At 35.8% G+C, this 23,381-nt stretch overlaps 1 long non-coding RNA gene across 1 annotated transcript in view; it reads right to left on the bottom strand.

Moving 5' to 3' along the window:
* The window catches only part of LOC118143625 (uncharacterized), a 70,607-nt gene that overhangs the window by 20,659 nt on the left and 26,567 nt on the right, over positions 1–23,381 (bottom strand). Inside the window, exon 2 of the long non-coding RNA XR_004727866.3 lies at positions 8,121–8,226. This is a non-coding gene — a long non-coding RNA (uncharacterized LOC118143625). The remainder of the gene's footprint in view (positions 1–8,120; positions 8,227–23,381) is intronic.

The raw sequence follows: 23,381 nt of genomic DNA, 5'->3' as shown, positions 1-23,381 counted from the left end.
CCAGAACTATAAAATACTAAATTTGTGCTGCTTTCTTTTCCATTTTATGTTTATATGCAAATATAGCCTAATCTCCAAGATTATGTACATCACCAGGTAAATTAGACTTGCTTGATGTACCTGTATCTACATCTGTCACGTTAAACTGACGTCAGACCACTCTGGAGCAACATTCATATTACAGACCAAAGAGCCTGTTGCTCGCGGGGAAAATGGTAATAGGGCTTCAAGTGGTATTCATGTGTTTTTTCCTTTGGAGTACTTCATACTGTTTTATGGATAACAGTAATGTTCTTCATTGTTCCTATTTCATGAAACATCAATGCCTTTCAACAACTGCTTCATTTTGATGGAATTCTTAAGGTACAATAAGGTTACTTTAATTTTCTCTAATTATTGACTACCTTAGTAGCTTTTAGCCAGGAAATTTCTGGTAATTTGTTATAGCAAAAATAAACTAATACAAAAGAAGTATAAAACAAATCTTAGTACAATATGATGCATAGGACAATGATTAATGATTAATATAAACAGAAAAAAATTGTATTTCTCTGTTGTGACAGGGTCATTCCCCTTGGGATGGCTCAGGACCCATGACTTGCACTCACAGATATTAAAAATCTTCCAGTACCCTCACTTGGAAAATGGCAAAAATGCCTACCTCACAGGGTTGTCGTGAGGATCCATTGAGGCAACGTATGTTGAAAGCGCTTTGCAAATTGTAAAGTGCTACATAAATGTTAGTTGTTGTTGCTGCTGTGTCTCAGATGTCCTAACTTCTTTCCTTCAGAAAGAGTCTAACAAACCTCCAGGGCTTTTCTGTTAAAGTATGTTGGTTGGTAAAATGTCCAATAAACAATGTATTACGATATTTTAAAAATGAAAATGAACAGTTTTTAATTATCTAAGTTAATTTTTTTTCCGGATTGAATTACTATAATTTTTTTATGGGGGGGATGGAGTTTTGCTCTTGTTGCCCAGGCTGGAATAAAATGGTGCAATCTCGGCTCACCGCAACCTCCACCTCCCAGGTTAAAGTGATTCTCCTGCCTCGGCCTCCCAAGTAGCTGGGATTACAGGTGCCTGCCACCATGCCTGACTAATTTTTTGCATTTTTAGTAGAGATGTGATGGGGTTTCTCCATGTTGGTCAGGCTGGTATCTAATTCCCAGCCTCAGGTGATCCACCTGCCTTGGCCTCCCAAAGTGCTGTGATTACAGGCGTGAGCCACTACACCCGACCAAACTATTATAATTATTATACGATTGATATACACTGATACAAATATTACTAATTTTAATAAATAACGAAAATATGCTCCTATTATTTAGGCTAAAAACAATTAATAAAGCAGAAACAATAAAAGTAAAAAAATATAAACAAAAAAAAACTTCCAGTACCCTACTCAGTTCAGAATTGGACATGATCAACATGGTCTCTAGAGAGTAAATGAGTCCAGGCCTGGTTATGGTGCAAGGGAAAATGTATCATCACAGCCTGGCAAGGAAAGTTCATGTAGGAGATTGGAAGACAAGCTGGGCACAACAGTAGCCCTCTGAAAGATGGGGATGCAAACACACACCATGGAAAATGATGGCCTGGAAACAGGGTCATGTGCACTGCTTAAAGAAATCCCACAAAAGGTGAAGGAAGAGAAATGTTCCTTCCAGTGGAAATGGTTTGAATGAAGTAGAGAGCTGCACAAGCAACTGTTAGAAGAATGAAAATGGAACTGAAGGACTTGCTGCTGCGTGATGCACCACAGAGGGAAGGAGGCAGCTGGCTGCTGCTTTTCTACAAGTGCTTTCCCAGAGGATTTAATAGAGAAAAATGTGTTTGCTTCGCTTTATTAAAAGTAAATATTTATTCATAAAGTTCTGATTTATGCTTTTTGACAGTATTTTTTCGAACCAGAAAGTGAACAAGGATGGATTTGAGTCTCCCTGATAGCACTTAATATTAGTTTTAGCTTATATAAAGTATTATTTTCTAAAAATGGGGACAAAAATAGGACTGATACAAATTACAGATATTTATATATCAAGCTATTAGTTCCACACCATGGCCAAACAGTTAATGAAGGTGAAAGTCAAGTCGCAATACTTTACTAATTCCATCCAAATAAAGCTGCATTTGAAAGGTATAAATGCTTCATGTAATAAGAAAAATGAAGAACATTACTATGATGCACGACCTAGTATGAAGTACTCCAAAGGAAAGAACACATGAATGCCATGTGAACCCACATATGTTAATGCCCTGTTACCATTTGCCTTGCTAGTGACAGGCCTTTTGGTGTATGATCAGTAATATGGAGTCTGCTCCAAGGGATTTGTCATTAGTTTAACATGATATGTATAGTTATAGGTATATCATACAAATTTAATTTACCTAGTAATGTACATAATCTTGAACCATAGGTTAGATTTGCACATAAACTTAGAGAACTGAAAAAAAACAATATAACTTCAGCTCTCCTTGGAGAGTAATAGGCTCTTGTACATATTGATGACTGGACAAAGTATTGACGTGAATGAATTCAACACACGATCCTATGCTGTGCAATATAAAAGTGAATTTTGAAGGTTCTTTCATTAGGTTATGCAATCTGTGTCCCCTATCCTTGACTCTGGGTAGGCATGTGACTTCTTTGATTAATTGAGAGTGACAAAAATGACGCTCTGTGATTATGAGGATAACTGATAAAATGCCCTACATCTTCTTCCTGTAACTCTGGGGATGTTGTCTCTGAAAGGATCCGGTTCACATGAAGCAAGTCCAGCAACTCTGACATTGCTGCTGTGCTTGTGAGTCTGTTAGAAACCTCTCCTGTTTGACGCAGACTCCTGGCTGAGCTTCAGTCTGCCAGGCAGCTGGATACCGGATCAACAAGCCACTGTGGGTCAGCCCACTTGAGCTTTCAGATTGCTGTAGCCCCAGCCAACATCTGACTACAATTACGTGAGAGATCCCAAGCAAGAATTTTCCAGCTGAGCCTTTCACCACCGAGAAAAATTTATCATTGAAAAAATTATGGACAAAGAAAAGTGGCTATGTTAAGCTTGCTTTGTATAATTGGTGATACAGTATTAATACCTAGAATATGAGCGCATGCAGGAGTTCATTTATTTGTATGTGTTGATATTGGTGAAAGAAACAGAACTCCAGGCAACCACACAACTTCACATTTCATTCCTTATTAATAGCATCGCTTTTAAAAAGTACCCCAGGTCTTCATTTTCTTCATTTCCATATCTCCAAACAGGAGGTTATAATAAGCAACTATCCAGATTGTTATAAGAATGAAATGGGATAGAACAAAATTAAGCTCTTGGCCTTAGAAAAAGTCTAACACAGCCAGCCTCTATGGGAAGTTAATCAGGGCTCCTGAAACTTGCAATTCTGTACCATGTGCTCACCAGACACACAGAAGCTTCAGAGCTCTGTATTCAGAGAGGCGGAGAAAGGGAAGGCGTTTTCCTTGAAATTCCTTCTCATTCTGAAGGTTTGTGATTTTACATTTTATTGTGGCTATATGTCTTTGATTCTGCACTTGAAATCTTTGGAATAGGAAAGATATGAAAGATTCAAGGTTACCTATTATTTACTTCCTTTCATGAATGCAGTTATTGAAAATAATTATAAAATAAGAACAACCTTCTTCTTTACCAAATAAGACAGTCTCTCATTTAATAGATATGGGCAATGATTCTTATAAACATTTACTGTGAAATTGTTCAACATACATGAACAGTGAATGGAACTCTTTCCTGTGCAATCAAGAGTAATTATCCCTTGCAACGTGGTCCTATAACATTTTCATTCAGAAAAAAAATAGGTAGGAAATCAGAATAGTAAAACTAAATTATAGTTATGAAATCACACAATTAAAGAAACAAAAGGAAAATGCCAAGGAAAAGATAATTGTCACATTGAAATAAATATTTTAATTTTAACCACACTTTTATGGTGATTCTTAAGAAAGCATCCATCTCAATTTATTCTAAGATAGCCTGTGTGTGTGTGCGTGTGTGTGTGTGTGTGTAAAAGTTAGTAGAAAATAGGTCAACTGTCAGTTCCTTTACGACTGTGTTTATAACGACACATAGGAACAGATTTTCTCTTTGCTTCCCCTATGATAAGATATAAAGTAAACCATGCATATAAAGCACAGAAGTTACCCTCTAAAGAGCTTAAAGTATTAGCAAAACAGATTGTTTTTCCCAATGGCATGTTTCAACAAGCCAGGTTCTTGCAAAATGTTAGTGTAAAGAACAGAAATTCACTTATATGTGCATTTATGATGCCAAATACAAGCTTTTAAAATGTCTTGTAGATGACTCTTTATTAGTCAGAAGCACTCACTGGGAAGGTATCGCAATGCACCCTCTCTCAGAGCCAGATGGTTTAAGCTCTTCTTGCAAAATGAAAGGGAGTGAAGGGAAAGTCACAGTGGGCAGAGCTTGATAAAACATAAACAACCTCATAAAGAAGCATAAACCTCTTCACAAAAAAATAACTGGGCAATGCAACGAAGAAAATGTCAACCTGGTGTGATTTTTATGATAACAAAAATAGGATTCTTTAATCATCGTAATATTATAACTATGCAATCAACTGGCAATGACCTGATATTTTGGAAGGTTAAGCATCAATTTGGACAACAATTCACTCATCTGGATTGAAGTTCGATGATCTGTTTTGTTAAGAATTAAATAAATAGCTGAATTGATACAGGCCTAGTTAGAAATGTATATAAATTAAGTTAGCACCTGGCATATTCAAAGTTATGCCATCAGACCAAGTCTCTAGAGAAAGTGGACTCATCTTTCCAAATCCAATTCAGATGCCAGCTCCTTTGGGAAGCTTTCCTCCCCTCCACAAACAAAACACTTTCAGCAATTCCACTGTGGCAATTAAATGCATGATACCTCTTATTTAATAATTATAACTTGCTTTCTCTATCTCAAAAGTAGTTTCTACAATAGTCTCACTAAACTATGAAGAATCCTTTTTCTGAGTTTTAATTTTCTAATACATTTCCCAGTCTTTTTGTAGCACAGCCTCTATAGCACAGCTTATTTCTTCTACTTTGGATATTCTCCAGCTAATATTATGTTGAGCTTATTTTGCCAGTAGTTCATAACATGAAAGAGTCAGTGTATTTAAATGACTGGTAAAAGTACACACACTTCTTGTTCCTTACAAATTGTGACACCACAGCAAGAGAGAGCAGGGAGAACAGCTGAAGGAGTCAGATGGGTAGACAGCACACAGAGCATGTTGGCTGCAGTGTGGAAGGCTGGATGACCAGAGGGTCACATGGGAAAGGGAAATAGAGGACAGGGAGGCAGGTAGATCAACAGATAGACAGAAAATAGGTGATTCACAATTCATTCATAAGTCATAACTAATTTGTGATGAAAATGACATCATGAATCAGTCTACACATAGTCTGGAAGGTATTTTCTTAATACAGACCATGGCCAAACTGAGTAAATTATGTTTTCTAAAAATAATTGCTACCTTTGCTAACTATAACTCCCATATCATTAATGTTTAAATGAGAATATGAGAACATTTATAAAGAATGAAACAAAACTGCCTAGGATCAGAGAAGTAACACAAAACATATTGCCTATGACAGCAAATGTCAGAGGGCTAATCTGAGAGTGGGTCAAATCAGCTACTTACTCTAAAAGAACATTCAAATAGTAAAAACAAAATTACAGTGTCAGTTAAAAACTGAAACACTGATAAAACATAAGTAGACAATTACAAAGAATATTACCATAGATATAAACATATGTTAAACACAAACATACAGATTCTTTAACCAGATAAAATAAGAAATGAGACAAAAAAGTCATGAAAATATAGAAACTGAGTGATCTAATTAAACGGATGGAGAAAAAGAGACAGAAGACAATGAAGGAAATTCAATATTTCTTTTGCAGGGTTTCTTGCTTTTTTCAAATTCCAGTTCTTTATCTAATCCCTGCATGACTTGGACAAGTTATTAAAATTCTCTTTGTTTTGTCTTATATCAAATAGAGTTGAAAATAACTACTGCTTCATAATAACTACTACTTTAGGGAGTAAATAAGATAACTCAAATTCTGAGTATAATTCATAGCATGTATTGTTTAATTAATGCTAGCTAGTCATAACTATACATATATGTGTGTGTGTATATATATGTATGATCATAAATGTGTTTGTGTGTGTGTATATATATGTATGACCATAAATATGTTTGTGTGTGTGTATATATAGGCACTGTTAATTCCCAATTCATTAACCGTGTTTATCTCTTGATATTGGGATTTGGATAATGTTTTTTTAAATTATTTGGGTAAATTTTGAGGAAAAGTTCAACATCCAAAGATTTATTTTTAATCTAATTTTTGCCTTATAGGGATTATGGAGGAAAGCATTAAAAATGGCATATGTATGAAAAATTATTTAGAAAGTCAATTAGATTTTTTGTTCCATAGTAAAAAAAAAAAGGTAAGATTAGGCAGACTTCTATAGAACTTTGTACCTTATTCATATAAGGTACTTGCCTTACTTTAAGCCCCAGTAAAATTTCCCACAGGACAAAAATCTTTTTTTCTCTTTCTCTTTGTGCCTGGCCCTTCAGATAGGAGTTCATAAAGGATGTGTCTGGGACGTCACTGCTGTTCCCTGTTATACTTCAGAATTAATCATCCTTTGCATATATCTGAAGTTGAAAAGTCTGTAAAGGAAGCACACAGTTTTTTACATTAACTTTTTCCTTAGAGCTTCTGAAGCTCTATATGTGTTCAGCCTGCTTGCCTCTGCTTTCAGCATTTAAGGCCAGCTGCCACTAGGAAAAATGAAGTGCATTCTTTGGAAGCAGTAGAGACCAAATGTAGCTTTTATTGCCAAATACAGCAGAGCATTTTATATGAAACTTGCAGTTAAAATGCTCTTGTGACTGCATACATTGTAATTCCATCAGTCAGCTGAAGTATATATGGGGTGTTTTAATTATGATTTCAGGAGAAAATTGCAACAATAATTAATGATGCTGCTTTTAGCTCTAAATTTGACATACAAAACAGTCATCATGAATTTGTAGGTGGAGTAAAATACAGAAATAGGTTTTGATATATAGGATGGTATATATAAGGAAATGTAATCAAAAATATTTATAAAGATTTAAGTAATAATGTAAGCAAGAAAATAGATGTTATACTGTTAAAGAAGTCAGATGGTAGATTTATACACAACTATGCTAGTAATTGCATGAAATACACATAAATCTAAGAGTTAAAGACCAAGATTCTCATACTAGAATTTTAAAAATTTTTAGCTGTCAATCTGCATACAAAACTCACTCCAAATACAAGGAATTGGTCATATATGTTGAAAATAAAGAGACGGTAGAGACATATGCCATGAACATATTCTCCCAAAGTAGACTTTAGGGAAACTCATTACCATAATTAAAGAGAGATATTTCATAATGATTAATTATCAATCTAACAACAGAAAGATAGGCTAATCCTAAACTTTTATACATCTAATACCACAAACATAACTTTAACATACAAATCAAAGGTTACATACTCAAAGAAGAAATAGACACATTTGCCACCATAACTGACAAAAAGAGAAGAAAAAATTTGTAAGAATACAGACTTGAATAATTTTGAACAACATGCCTTAACATGCTTTAACAACTTGACTCTATTGCTAAAATAAATAGGAAAAACCATACCTCCAGAACAAAATACATGCTTTTTTTTTTAATGCACAGGAAAAATTTAACAGTGTGTTATTCTGGGCAAGAAAGCAAGCTTCAGTTAATTTAAAACGTTTAAAATCATAAAGTGTGTATTTCTGACCTCTATGAAAATTCATGTCCAAAAACAGTAACCAAAATTTTCTAACTGTATGCAGACTGACATATATACTTCTTGACTGGGTGTAGTGGCTCATGCCTATAATCCCAGGACTTTGAGAGGCCAAGGCAAGATGATTGCTTGCATCCAGGAGTTCAAGACCAGCCTGGACAACATCGTGAGATCCCATGTCTACAAAGAATTAAAAATTAGCCAGGCTTGTTCGTGGATGCCTGTGGTCCCAGTTACCTGGGAGGCTGAGGCAGGAGAATTGCTTGATCTTTGGAGGTTGAGGCTGCAGTGAGCTGTGATCACACCACTGTACTCCAGCTTGGGCAACACAGTAGGGCATTGTCTGGAAAAACACAAAATGATAATAATATATACATACATAAACTTCTTAGTAACCTCTACACTTCTTATATCAGTTAGAATGTTAGAATGTCACAATTGATAGGTAATATCTCTGCTGAGTAAAAATGAAAATAAGACATATGAAAATTCATGAATTCATTGAGGCAGTCCTTAGAGAAATAAATAATTGTTTTTAAGGGCATGTGTTAGATAAAAGAAAAAATAAAAATAAATAATTCAGATTCCATCTAAGGAAGCTAATAAAGGAACAGTAAATTGAGCTCTAAGAACACAGAAACAAATAAAAATAGAAACTCAGTGACAATAAATCAAAACAATAAAATAAAACAAATAGAAAAGAGACACAATTTAAAATATTCTAACAATAAAATAGTTTTGCTCTTTGAAAGATGAATCAAATTGCGAATCCCCTACCAAAAAGTTCTATTTACCAATTACCTAGAGAAAAAATTACTGTTTACCTAGAGAAAAATTCTAATTACCAATATCAGTAAAAACTAGAAAATCACTGCAAATACTAAAGCTGTTAGAAAAGACAATAAGATAATACTATCAACAACTTTATGATAAACTTAAACTTTAGATGAACTTAAAACATTTCTTGAAAAACACAATTTCCTAAAATTGATATGTGATGAATTAGAGAATCTTAAAGAAATTGAATATGTAATAAATATTCTCACAAAACAAAATCCAGGCCTAGTGGCTTCTTTGCTGAATTTTCACAAACATGTAAGAAAAACTAACAAAAATCTGATGAAAATTCTGCCATAGAATAGAAATACTAAGGCGACCCCAGAAATATGTACAAATATTATGTGTCAATTAAAAATAAAAGTAGTAATAGTAAAGAAATGATGAAGAACTATTTCCTGATTCATTTCTAAGGCCATATTAATTATAAAACCTGACAAGAACATCATAATACAGGAAAGTTATGGACCAGTATCTCTTAATTTGGAAGAAAAAAAATCTAAAAAGCTATATATTGAATCAAGAAATATATAAAAAGTAAAATATATTATGATAGTTTAGTATTACACCCCAGAAATGCAAGATTGCAAGATTGTTCCAACATATAAAAACTATAAACAAATAAAACAAAACAGACCAGGCACGGTGGCTCATGCCTGTAATCCCATCACTTTGGGAGGCAGAGGCAGACAGATCACAAGTTTAGGAGATCGAGACCATCCTGGCCAACATGGTGAAACCCGGTCTCTACTAAAAATACAAAAAATTAGCCAGGCATGGTGGCAGTTGCCTGTTGTCACAGCTGCTTGGGAGGCTGAGATTGGAGAATCACTTAAACCTGGAAGGCAGAGGTTGCAGTGAGTCGAGATCATGCCACTGTACTCCAGCCTGGGCCACAGCGCAAAACTGCATTAAAAAAAAAAAAAAAAAAAAAAAACGCAAAACAAATACATTTAACTCAACATGTGCAGAAAAATATCATATGATAACATTTCTCAAACAATTTAAAAACTCTTCACAAACTATGAATATATAGTCACTTTCTAAATATGGTAAATGCCATTTAAACAGAAGTTTCTAGAGGTTAAGTTATACAAAATAGCTAAGTAGTGAATATGTTTCCCCTGAATAAGAAAAGATGTACACTATCATCTGTATCTAAACGTTGCTTTGGATGTTCTAGCAGATTCAGTGAGGCAAGAAAAAACTATAAAATTGAAGTGCAAATACAGCAGATATTTTTCACAGCTGATCATGCCGTATATGTAGAAAATAAAACTGCACAAAACTACAAACTAGTACACAAAGTAAGTGGTTTTCCAAGTTTGCTGAATACAGATTCAATTACTACAATAAATTGTATTCTTGTATGTTAGCAGCAAACAACTGAAAACAATGTATTTAAAAATGCTATTTACAGTAGTATAAAAATGCAGCTACTTAGGAATAAATCTAATAGAGAATTTATAAGACCTCTACACTGCAAACTACAAAACATCATGTAGAGAAATAAAAAACCTAAATAAATGAAGGAATGCATTTATGTTCATGGAATAAAAACTCAGTACTAAAATGCAATTTATCCTCAAACTGATCTATGGATTCAGTACAACTCCCAGAAAATCTCAGCAGGTTTATGTTTGTAAACTGATGACCTGATTCTTAAATATATATGAAAATGCAATGACCTACTTTAGGTAAAGCAATACCAAGGAAGAAAACAAAGCCTAAAGACTTTATCTCTCATGTATCACCAATTACTGTAATGCTTAAGCAGTTTTTTTATACTGATGCAAAAAAAAAATACAATAAAATAAATGAAGAGGCCAATGGTATAGAATAAAGAATTCAGAAATGAACTCACAAATGTCAGATGACCTGATATAAGACAACAAATTTGCTGCATTTTAGTGAGAGAAGTATAGCCTTTTCAATAAATGGTGCTGGGTCAATTGAATATCTATATGAAAGGTGAACAATTACCTTAATTTTATGCAAGAAAAATAATTAATTTGAGATAAATCACGTATCCAAAACATTCAAGCCAGGAAAAAAAAAAAGATAGAAAAATGCTTCCAAGAATTCAGAGAGGCTATGATTTTTAACAGAATACAAAACAATTGTAAAAGCTATATATTGCAGTGAATTAAAAATCAGACTTTTGTTCATGAAATAAGAAAGAATGAAAGAAAATCTATAAACCATAGACTGAAAGGAGGTATTCATAATGCATACCTGACAAAAGGACTCACAGCTAGGCAACACAAAGGAATCCTCCAAATAGTCTTTTAGATGCGCATGACCAAATTAACAAAAACACACACACAGGAAAGGGACTTGAAAATTCACTTCACAAAGTGAATTTCAAAAGGTTGAATAAATGCAAAAATGATCACTGCCACTAGTTCTTAGAGAAATGGAAATTAAATGCATGAACCAGACTATTTGTGATTAATTTAGAAATTCACTACCCAATCACCAACAGTTACTTTGAGAAAAATTAAGTGACATTTGACAGAAACTTGATGTTGAGACCAAGAAAATAAAGCCTTGCAGAATTATGCATTTTTCTTCACCCGATCTTTATTATTGATATTAATGAATCAAATTCTTGTCAGAAAATAAAAATTAACAATTAGATCTAAGTAATCTCCTTTCCTACAGGGAGTAACAGTTTTAGAGAAGAGGTTTGGTACAAATGCAAACTTTTTACAGTATTTCTCCCAGGAAAAATATTCCAGAGCTACTAGTATTAAAGCATATGCCATAGAAAAAGTGAAGGTTAAAATCTAATTAAAATATTTGTGCCAAACCTAACTGTCTCCATAACTGTACAATGCAGATATTTTCTTGAACATTCTCTATGATGAAGAGGATGTGTAATTAAAGTGAAAAAATACTGTGGTCTTCCTCACTAATTTTAATGATTCTTCCCAAGCGAGCAGGCTAGATGAGTGCCACTGTTTTTAGACAGGCTAAGTAGATGACGGATTTGCAATCATGGAACTGGCAATATTGGGAGGTATAGCCAAATCTCCATTTATTTGTGGTAAGTCAGAGAATAATAAGATTATTTGCCAAAATCTTAATTCTTAGCCCCTAACCTGTCATTTGACAAATAAGGAAATGAATGCAGAAATGTGAATCATATTTTATAAGTTACCCTATTTTCCAGTATGATGAGTTACAGAGACCCAAAATTGTGAGTCTTTTGAAATAGTAATGGTGGACAACACAAAATCCACCTCTCTCTCTCATACAAGCACACCCCAGAACCAGTCAGCTATCCCTTCTGAAGGAATTCTGGAATTACATTTGCCAAAAATACAAAGTAATTTTAGTTAGGGAAAAGATCTGTAATAATTGCATTACACTATTGGTCTTGCTGACTATTTGATCATCAAGGTAGTTACATCTCTTCAGGTTAAAATTTCAAACAAGGTTATAGAGAACTGTTTCTGAATTGCAAGTCAGGGGTAATGTCTCCATTCTACAAAGTAGCAATTGTGCCACTGCCTTGGTTAGAACAGGATGCAGAAAGAAGAAAACAGCTCTGTACGGACAAGAACTCTATGAGCAACTTTTCAGCAATAGAGATGCAGGGTTACCTAATCTGTGCTTGTACCTAACTATAGATACCTTACCTAAGGAGGCTGTCTTACATGTAGAGAGCACAGGAATTTCTACCCAGGAATCAAGTAAATGATAAAGTTAGAGGTAGGATACTGTTTAAAGACACACTTTATTGTACTGATATTTATTTATATCATCTATTGGATGACTGCTTTATGTAACGTCAGGAGTATGTACATGTATATTTGCTATCATTTAAACACTGAAATCATTTGTAGAAGTCACAAAAAAAAACCATAAAAGGAGATGATCAATGTGTTTACTTTGCAGATTTCATTCTAATCAACTTTAAGGTTTCTTCTCCTGATTTGTAAAATGAAAATACTTGAGTTTTCTTGCAGTTCAGTAATTTTCATTAAGGAATATAAATATCTATATGTCATCACATTCTCTTTCTGCAGGCAAATGCCCACAAGAAGCCTAGTTAAACTTGAAAAACCTTCTTGATACTGTTTTGTTGTGTGAGAAAGCGACACCCACTTATGAAACTCTTTTTCTGCATATCCTGGAGTTAGCTATGCCTTAAGTAAGTTCTCTCCTTAAATATTTAAACAGCCCCATGAGGACACTATTACTGAAGTTATTATCCCAAGTTATAACTTATGAGGACTCTATGACTTCTGCTATTATCCCCAGTTTGCAAATGAGGAATAGGTATGCTAAGTACCCAAGGCCCAGGCAGCTAGTGTGAGTCTGAACTGAAATTCCCACCCACCATATCTCACCCCAAGGCCCAAGGTATTCATCACTATTTGACATGTGATACCACAGAAAACTTAAAAGCAAAAGGAATGCAGGCTTTAGCAACTAGTGCTGTGCTATGCATCACCACTCAATATTATGTAGTCCGGACCAGAATTCGAATTCCGGTGACCACCTTCATCTCAGTACTCAAGGCACTTGCTGTGCCTTTACAATGGAGCCAGTCCCTTCTGAAGAATTTATCTTCCTTCATGTTTATTAATAGTCATTCTTGCATTGCTCAGCTGAGGGGCTAGTCTGCCTGTTTAAGTTAATCATGAATATCCCTTTCCTTTAATCCATGTGGTTTGTTTTTTGTTTTAGATCTCAAAGTTCAAACTTTTTTCTAGATTCTCGCTGGCCCCTTGATGTAGCTACTGTATACCTGCTGGAGGATTTCCTGTGCCTCAGTGAACATGAGAGCAGAGATGGAAACCCCATGCGGGGGAATCCAATGCTCAGCATCACTTTATTGTACTAGGCTTCCTTCCAATTCATTGACTAACTAATAAAGCAATTAAGTCTTATTTTCAGATTTATCTTGAGCATTATAATTTTACAAATATGGTCTCTATCATATGAAAGCTAATATTTGTATCACCCTACTTATAATGTACCCTCACATATATGATCTCATTTATTCTCTTACCAATTTTTTGAGAGAGGTACCACCATTTCTGTTTTACAGATAATGAATGGAGCCTCAGACAATACCTGAGAGATGATGCACTCCCTTCTTTTTTTATATTTTATTTTAATATTATTATACTTTAAATGCTAAGATACATGTGTAGGACATGCATGTTGGTTACATAGGTATACGCATGCCATGGTGATTTGCTGCACCCATCAACCCATCATCTACATTAGGTATTTCTCTTAATGTTCTCCCTCCCCAATGTTCCCACCCCGCCACAGGCCCAGTGTGTGATATTCCCTTCCCTGTGTCCATGTCTTCTCATTGTTCAGCTCCCGCTTATGAGTGAGAACATGCGGTGTTTGGTTTTCTGTTCTTGTGTTAGTTTGCAGAGTATGATGGTTTCCAGCTTCATCCAGGCCCCTGCAAAGGACATGAACTCATCCGTTTATGGCTGCATCATATTCCATGGTGTATATGTGCCATATATTCTTTCTTTAGTCTATCATTGATGGGCATTTTCATTGGTTTCAAGTCTTTGCCATTGTGAAAAGTGCCTCAATACACATATGTGTGCATGTGTGGTTTTTTTTTTTTTTTTTTTTTGAGACGGAGTTTCGCTCTTGTTACCCAGGCTGGAGTGCAATGGTGTGATCTCGGCTTACCACAACCTCCGCCTCCTGGGTTCAGGCAATTCTCCTGCCTCAGCCTCCTGAGTAGCTGGGATTACAGGCACGCGCCACCATGCCCAGCTAATTTTTTGTATTTTTAGTAGAGACGGGGTTTCACCATGTTGACCAGGATGGTCCCGATCTGCTGACCTCGTGATCCACCCGCCTTGGCCTCCCAAAGTGCTGGGATTACAGGCTTGAGCCACAGCGCCCGGCCGCATGTGTCTTTATAATAGAATGATTTATAATCCTTTGGGCATATACCCAGAATGGGATTGCTGGGTCAAATGCTATTTCTCGTTCTAGATCCTTGAGGAATTGCCACTGTCTTCCACAATGGTTGAACTAATTTACACTCCCACCAACTGTGTAAAAGCGTTCTTATCTCCACATCCTCTCCAGCATCTGTTGTTTCCTGACCTTTTAATGACAGTATTTCTAATTGGCATGAGATGGTATCTTACTGTGGTATTGATTGCATTTCTCTAATGACCAATGAGGATGAGATTTTTATTCATGTTTTTTGGCTGCATAAATGTCTTCTTTTGAGGTCTGTTCACATCCTTCTCCCACTTTTTTATGGAATTGTTTGTTTTGCTGCCTTCTTGAAGAGTTGTCTTCCTCAGCTTTCCCAACTTCAATTTCCTCTTCTATGCAGTGGGAATAATATTGTCAGATGGAGTTGTGGACAGCCCTTCGTAAAATATGTCTATAGCGTGCCTATTGTGTTACATTCAAACATAACCTCACACAACCTATATGCAAAATAGATAGTAACTGTTATCATTGTGATCAAATTAAGTCTATTCTCCTAATAAATGACAAGGAAAGACTGAAACAGGCTTTTTGGCTCCAAACCTAAACACTGTGCTATGCTCATGAAGTCCTTTGAAAATGAAACATTATGCTATTCCAAACACATACATTTTAGAGACAACATGAAATTGTAATTTGAAAGTTACATATTTTTAGTTTCTGATATAATTAATGAGTCTTGTGATACATCATTCCATCTGAGTTATTCCACAGTGAGAACATCCCAAGTCACTGTGACTATTTTCATTAACTTTGTTCATGACCCTGACCCTAAATTTCTACAGAGTATGTGGTCTTGATGAGCAGTGATTTCATCATGGCCTAATAAATATAATCTTAGAGGATGTTGATAGATGATAAGGTTATACAGTGACTCTCTATATAACCTACCTTTTGTTTAGTTAACAACAAGTGTTTTGGGGAATCTATCATTCTCAGCAACATAATCTATTAGTATCTGTCTGGGCTTCCTTGAAATTACAATGAGTACAACGTGATGGATCCTTTGTATAATGGGATTTTAAGCTGGGTAGTGTAAATTCATGTATAGCTGCTATCTTTATGAAAATCTAGTGAAAAATGTTTACATTCCATAATGTCTACACATGGAATGGTGTTTACTCTTCTTTCCTTTGATGTTTCCCTAAGCATTATTTGGAAAATACTAAGACTTCATTAGCTTGAAAAATGATCTTTGCTTACAGTGATTTGTAGAGAAAAAGGGTTTCTTCTTTTCTGCAAATGCTTTGGAAAATATATTTGATATTCTTTAAGAACAAAGCATTCAAAATATGGCATACTAAATAAGGCTGGTAAGCAGTTGAAAGATATTTTTAAAAACTCATTTGAAGTCCACAGCATTCAAAAATCAGATTTAATTAGATTGGATTTATCATTCAGAAAATGAAAGTAATTCTAGCATACTGCATTATTCAATACTTTATACCCAGTACTGTTATTATTGAACATATCAACTGCCATGAAATTCATGGTGTGTGTGTGTGTGTGTGAAAATTTTTAAAATAACCATTTATCAACTATTTTAACCAGGCTAGGAAAATAATACATTTGGGGATATTTCTCCTATAGCTCACAAGATTTTCATTTTCATTGCAGAGATTTCTTTTAAGAGGAACTGTTGAAAATTTAATGTAGCAAGTATGACTAATCAAACAGATAGCTTTTCTCCTTTTGGAAGAAGTATGTTATTCATATTTCAGAAATGGGAAGCTAGCTATTGCATTTCTAAGGATGCTCTTTGCCTAAATCCACAGTCTGAAGGTATCCCTGAAGCTGAACTGACAAGTAATTCCCCATGGTCATTTCATCTGTGAAATAAAAGTGAGGAAGGCAGGGATGAGCATACAGGGAAGGCAGTGGGAGGGGCAGTAGGTGAGGACAATGCTGTTGTCACCGGACAGAGACATAGGCACCGCTGACCCCACAGGAGCAGGGTCAGGCACGGGATGCCCAAGGGACTTCCTGGGGCAAATGTCATGATGCTTCCCTCCCCAGCTCCACAGTCCCACGGCTGAGCAAGAGAATCCCATCTTGCTTCCATGGGTAAAGAGGGCCAAAACTGTCGGTAACATCATTGGATAGCTAAGGAAAAGCTGAGAAACATCCACATCATGAGGCAGGGTCATTTCTTTTAGAACTTTATAGTAGGAGGGCTCCCCACCCAACTCTCATAGTCAGCATTTTCACACCCTCTGAAGAAGAAAAGTTGGACTTCTCACTTAAAGCCGCACTCACTTTGATTTCAGAAATATATGACATTTCTTATAAACAGTATTGGGCAATGCATATGACTTACATATCATAAGGAATTCTGAGAATGAAAAAGGGAACCCTGAGGGTCCCGTTAGCCCCTCATGCCACCATATGCATTTATGAGGAATCAACCAATAAACAAAAACGACTTTCAGTTGACAGTGCTGTATTTTCAAGGAATTGCGAAGTACTGTAAGTTACTGAAAAAACAGTGCTGCTATTTAATGTCCACAAGAGATTTTAAAATAAATGACAATATGACTTTAATTTATAGGATTCAACTTTATGTATCGTTGTTTCATAGTTTCATGTTTTCTCTGAGGTGTTTAGGCAAAGGTATAGGAAAAAAATCTTTCAGATTGTTCTGGTTTGTGAAGTTCCCATTTGCTGGGACTGGGAATTTTCTTGGTCTTTGTCTAAATGTGCAGCTACTCCTGGAGGTGGCTCTGATCATTTGTCTCTGATCCTTCCTTGCAGCTTCTCCTAGGAAGCCCCACTCAAGCCCCGGGCGTTGAGTCTTCCCCGTGCTTCCTCATGGTTGCTTCCATCTCTGTCCTGCAGGCTGACCAGTTCCTGCCGATGCTGAGGTTGCTGTGGTATAAAAACCTTCTGTTTAGTGCACAGGCCTACGTACAGTACTGGATTCTGATTCTCTCCTGCTAGGAATTCTGCTTTCATCTTTGACTACGGACAACAGCTCACATCCTGCCACAACATCAGTGAGCTGAATTTTTCTGATTTCTTTCCATCCAAGATAAAATAACAGCTTCCTTATTCTAAGACCTAGGCCAAGATCATGATTTCTAGTGCCCAGGAAGGGACCTATATCTCCATCTGTCCTACTAATTACATAATGTGTGTGTGTGTGTGTGTGTGTGCGCACGCGTGCACACGCGCACATATGTGGTGTGTCTAGGTATATATATACACATAGCCACACATGCACGCACGTGTGTGTGTGTTCATGTGTACAGGATCTTCAACCAATTAGAGTAATTTGGCCTCAACTACACAACTGCTATGGATCCCCCATATTTTTCAATCATCTGGAAATTCCCCTTCTTGCTTTCACTTTAGTTATGACCTATTAGTCTAAGTGTTATGGAATAGAACGTATACAGTATGGTGGGTTATAGTCCTCTGTCTTTTCAGCATAAGTGACCAGAGCCCTTTGGAGCATATTTACATCTATTTAATGTGAGAACGGCTCAAAATTCTCTACTTAGGACCTTCCTCTGCTTTTCAGCTACAGCCGTGGTAGCTTCACACATGAGTTATGAAGCCTAAGGTGATAGCATTTTTCTTGTTCGTTTTTTGACAAACTATAGCTAAAAATGATTTATTTCTTGGAAATTTACTTGGAAAACTATGAGTTTAACACAATTTTCTAGGAAAAATCTCTTTGGCTAATGTCTCTATTTTTCTCTAATTAGTAGTCTACTCAAATTGCCTCTTTGGAGTCAAGTTATAGAATGATTCATTTTGCTCCGATTTCTAAAACTTTTGGCACAATGCTATACATATTTCATTGTGATTTTTCAAATATCCCCGGTAATTGCAGTTATTTTCTCATTTCTATTTTTTCCAGAAATAATTTATTTGTGCCACAACTCATTTTTATTTTAAAATGTGTATTTTTTCATTTGATTATGCTTTTAAAATTTGATATGCAATTTTAATATAAGTATTACAAGTAAAAACTAAATAACATCAAATGAAAGTAAGTACATAATAAGGTAAATGCCTTCTCTGTAATATAGCAAGCCTGTGCTTTTATGTTATTATATGCATGTGTTTAATATAAACATATAAAATGTAGAAAGCTTTTCATGGCAGGGCGCAGTGGCTCACGCCTGTAATCCCAGCACTTTGGGAGGCCGAGGCGGGTGGATCATGAGGTCAAGAGATCTAGACCATCCTAGTCAACATGGTGAAACCCCGTCTCTACTAAAAATACAAAAAATTAGCTGGGCATGGTGGCATGTGCCTGTAATCCCAGCTACTCAGGAGACTGAGGCAGGAGAATTGCCTGAACCCAGGAGGCGGAGGTTGCGGTAAGCCGAGATTGCACCATTGCCCTCCAGCCTGGGTAACAAGAGCAAAACTCCGTCAAAAAAAAAAAAAAAGGAAGCTTTTCATATAAATGTACCAAATAAAAAGAAACATAAAAGTCAAATACTATAGAAGTGGACTATATATATGTGTGTATAATATATAGGTATATATATTAAGATATATATATATATATGCATATACATCTTAATTTGTCTATTCTTCAAAAGTTATGATACAGCTACTCTTTACGGTCAAATTATTAGTTTCTCAGTTTATTTCTGGTTGTTCCCATGTACGATTTGAAGCTCTGATTCAAAACCATTAAAGATCCTGAATATTATGTCATCTTGCATAATCAAACACTTTTAAATATGAATATATTTCCTTTTCCCCTTTCACTTCAAGCTTGAATTGTGTTTTATCTACATTAATTTAGCTACATTTGCTCCTCCTATTAGCATTTAACATTCTATATCTCTTCCATTCCTCTACTTTTAAACTATTTGTGTGGTTTATAATATGTCTCTAAAACACAGAAAATAGCTAGCTACTTATTTTTATCAAAATCAGTGATGATCTTGGCCGGGCAGGTGGCTCCTGCATGTAATCCCAGCGCTTTGGGAGGCTAAGGTCTGTGGATCATTAGGTCAGGAGATTGAGTCCATCCTGGCCAACATGGTGAAACTCCGTCTCTATTAAAAATACGAAAATTAGCTGGGTGTAGTGGTGTGCACCTGTAATCCCAGCTACTCAGGAGGCTGAGGCAGGAAAATCACTTGAATCCAGGAGGCAGAGTTTGCAGTGAGCTGAGATCACACTGCTGCATTTCAGCCTGAGCAACAAAGTGAGACTCTGTCTCAATAAACAAAACAAAACAAAACAAAAAAACAATGATTATCTCTTAAAAGGAAGGATTAATCTATCACATATTTGTGTTAACTTATCTTTCTTGATATTTTGCTTCATGTTATATTTTATATGTTTTATTTTAATATCCATTTCCTCCTTTTATCCTGTCTTTTTGAGTGTCTTGACAAGTATTGACCTTTCTTCCCCAACTATTTCTAAAAATATGCAATATGCAGTTTGGCTAGTGTTTACTCTTAAATATTAACACCTATCCTTACATATACTCAATATTTCTAGATATAATTAATGTTTACTTTTTTTAATTGACAACCCTATGAGGTTGTACTCCCTATCACCATCCTCCACCATACTCACCCACCAGCCACATCACACATATGTGTATTCCAAATTCCTATCTGCCATTCATATACTAGTATGTACCAATCAATCACAAGTTCTACCCAGCATCAGAGATAGAGATATATTTAGCGTATATTTAGTGCACATTTTCACTCTGAAGTTCACATCCGCTAGTTTTAAACGCTTCTCCCTTTCCCTTGTCTTTGCCATATTCTTTCTTCTGGAATTCCTAACAGATGTTGTACTTTCTGAATATACTGCCTATGTCATATATATTTTAAGTCACACTGCACCTTTGCTCTGTATTAAATAATCAGTGTAATCACCACAATTCCTAGCTGTCTTTGCTCCTGTATCTAGTGGGCTAATCAGCTCAACTACTGAGGTTTTTGAAATCAAATGATTAAATTTATAATCTGCAAATTTTATGTTTGATTGATCCTCAAAGTATTTATTTACATATATAACATGGATTTCTTAAAGGCGTAAATTTTAATCATATCAGTCTTCTGAGTCCTTCATCAAATCTGTTTCTTCAGGTGTTAGTTCTTTTTACTGACTTGTTTTCATTTCTCATGGTATACACTTTCCTCAAATACCGTGTGATCTATATGGTTGTCTGCTCAACTTTATATTTAAGGATCACCATTCCACTTCCTGCTGTTCGTTTATCCTCCTTCCAGTATTTGCAATTAGGACGTGAAGACAGTTATGCTGACTTCTTCTCTGGCATGACAAGTTTTCTGCTCATTGTAAGATGTGAGTCCCTGTCCCTGCTGGCCTTACTTGTCCCTGTACACGTTGTTCTATTTGTGCACAAATGTCACTCTTTAGCATCAGTGGCTGAAGAGGCTAATAGACCTCTGTACTGGAAATGGATTGTCTTTCCTCAAAAATGATCTCAAAGTTCCCTTCAGTATCTTTTAACTCTGAGCTTGTGGTTCCCTGACATCACTCCTGTAGTGGGAGTGGGATTATTTTTTCTACATCTATTTTTGTCCATAAATACATTTTTGTTGTTACTGTTTTCTTCTGAAGTCTGATACCCTCTCCTTTCTGGTTTAGGATACTGAGGTAGGAGAAGAAGGTCTGGAGGCAGGAAACCTAAGGCTGATTCGTGCCAACTTTCTAGAACTAAATCAAAAGGAAAACTCCAACTTTCCACACCTAAGTAACAAAAGGACTGGAGATTACTCCCTTTGAAAAATCCCCTCCCCATCTGGAAAATTTAATGTATGCCTGATTGGTTGCAGAAAGCAGGAATTATCTCTGATTGGTTGTGGAAAGCAATCAATCATAGGTTTGCACAAGAACGTAACTTTGTAACTTTGCTTTAGCTTCTGATTGGTTGCAACCAATCAGACTGATTGCGAGGTCACAACTTCATTTGCAAGGGTTCTACACCAAGTGGCCAATGGGAAACCTCTAGAGGGTGTTTAAACCCCAGAAAATTCTGTCACAGAGGCCTTGTCACAGAGGCCCCCTGCTCAGCTGGCTCCCACCCTGTAGAGTGTGCTGTCATTTTCAATAAATCTCCGCTTTTGTTACTTCATTGTCTCTTTGCTTTGCTTGTGCATTTTGTCCAATTCTTTGTTCAAAATGCCAAGAACCTGGACATCCTTCACTGGTAACAATACCACCCAACTTTAAAGATATTTCAAAGTATTTGAATTTTTTATTGATCCATAAAAATAAAACCTAATGTGAAACTAGAAAACTCACAATATAATATTGAGAAAGAAACTCTTCTTTATAACTGGCTTAAAGATATGCACTTGTTTGCTGTTCTCTGTACATACTATGATCAGGTATACTTGTGTTGAGAATAACAGTGAGTACCTTTAAAAATGAGCTCAAATACATCCATTGAGCAGAGTAAATACAATGTTTCCTGCCTTTTTGAGAATTACAAGAGATGAAATAATGAAGGATCCCTTTTAAATAGCCATATTTGAGGTCATTAAAAAATATTGATGAAATAATGGCAGAGCTTTTCTGAAGAGGCCAAGGTTTTCTTAACAATGATTACTTCATGTCACAAAATTGTGGTTGTCAGGTCTTGAGTGTTTTGCAGCTTATTGTTAGGAGCAATTGGCCCATCAACAAAAAAAGGAACTACTTTTGGATTAACAGCAATGATGTTTGGCCAGCTGGCTGGACCTTGGTTGATGGCAGATATACCTGTAGTATTGGTCGCTACAGTAATTGTCAGGGTTGGGTTAACTGATAATAGGGTCTGATAGGCCAGTGTGACTTTCCTCACTCAGAATTCTGACTATGAAAAAATAGGTGAAAGAAAGTGGATTTCAGATACAAGGGGAAGCCTGAGAGTATGAGGCAGTCATTGTGCTCCATATATATCACCTGATGGGGCATGGCTGACTCCTCATTAATTCAGCCATTCAGTCACAGAGGCAGTCAGCAAATTTGTATTGAGAACTTACAACAATATAGACACTTATTATACTGGGCTCTGGAGATTTTATTTTAGGTTGAATAAGCTACAGATTTCTGACACTTAGAGTGGACAAAGGACATACCATTAAATGCATTAAATGCATGTGATAAATGTTAGTGGGGCTATGAAACAATGGCCTTTTGAGAGACAATGGATCGAGGCAAATAGCAATCTCTGTTGCAAGACTCCTGATCTGGACACTTAATCAAGTGTCCCAAGCCCAGGTCACAGAAGTCATTTTTTATAAATAATTTTGAAATACAAAGTACTTTCTATGTGAAATAATTACAAGTGCTCTCTTATTAAGTCTCCAACACATAAAAGTAACTATTATAAAACAATGCATTTCCATGATACACAGAAATAACTGACATCAAGAGATTGAGAAAAATACACTTCAGTGTTTCCTCTGTGGGTCTCTCTCTCCTGGACACCAGCCCTGTGACTTAATCCCTGATTAAATTGGGGACTCAGGAACATTTTGACTCTCATCTGCTTTATTTAGTCTTACGTGGTTCCATATGTCTTCCAGTAGAGAGCTAATATAAGGGACACCAAGATTACATAAATCTAACATAACAAAATGAGGAATATAAAAATATTTACCATCAGCCATTTAACTATACGTCAGTTATCCACACAACAGTAACAACAGTGAAATGCTACTA

Source organism: Callithrix jacchus, chromosome 11 (assembly GCF_049354715.1).
Source record: "Callithrix jacchus isolate 240 chromosome 11, calJac240_pri, whole genome shotgun sequence".
In the NCBI taxonomy this organism is placed as follows: domain Eukaryota; kingdom Metazoa; phylum Chordata; class Mammalia; order Primates; family Cebidae; genus Callithrix; species Callithrix jacchus.
This window is presented reverse-complemented; position numbering and strand designations above follow the sequence as displayed.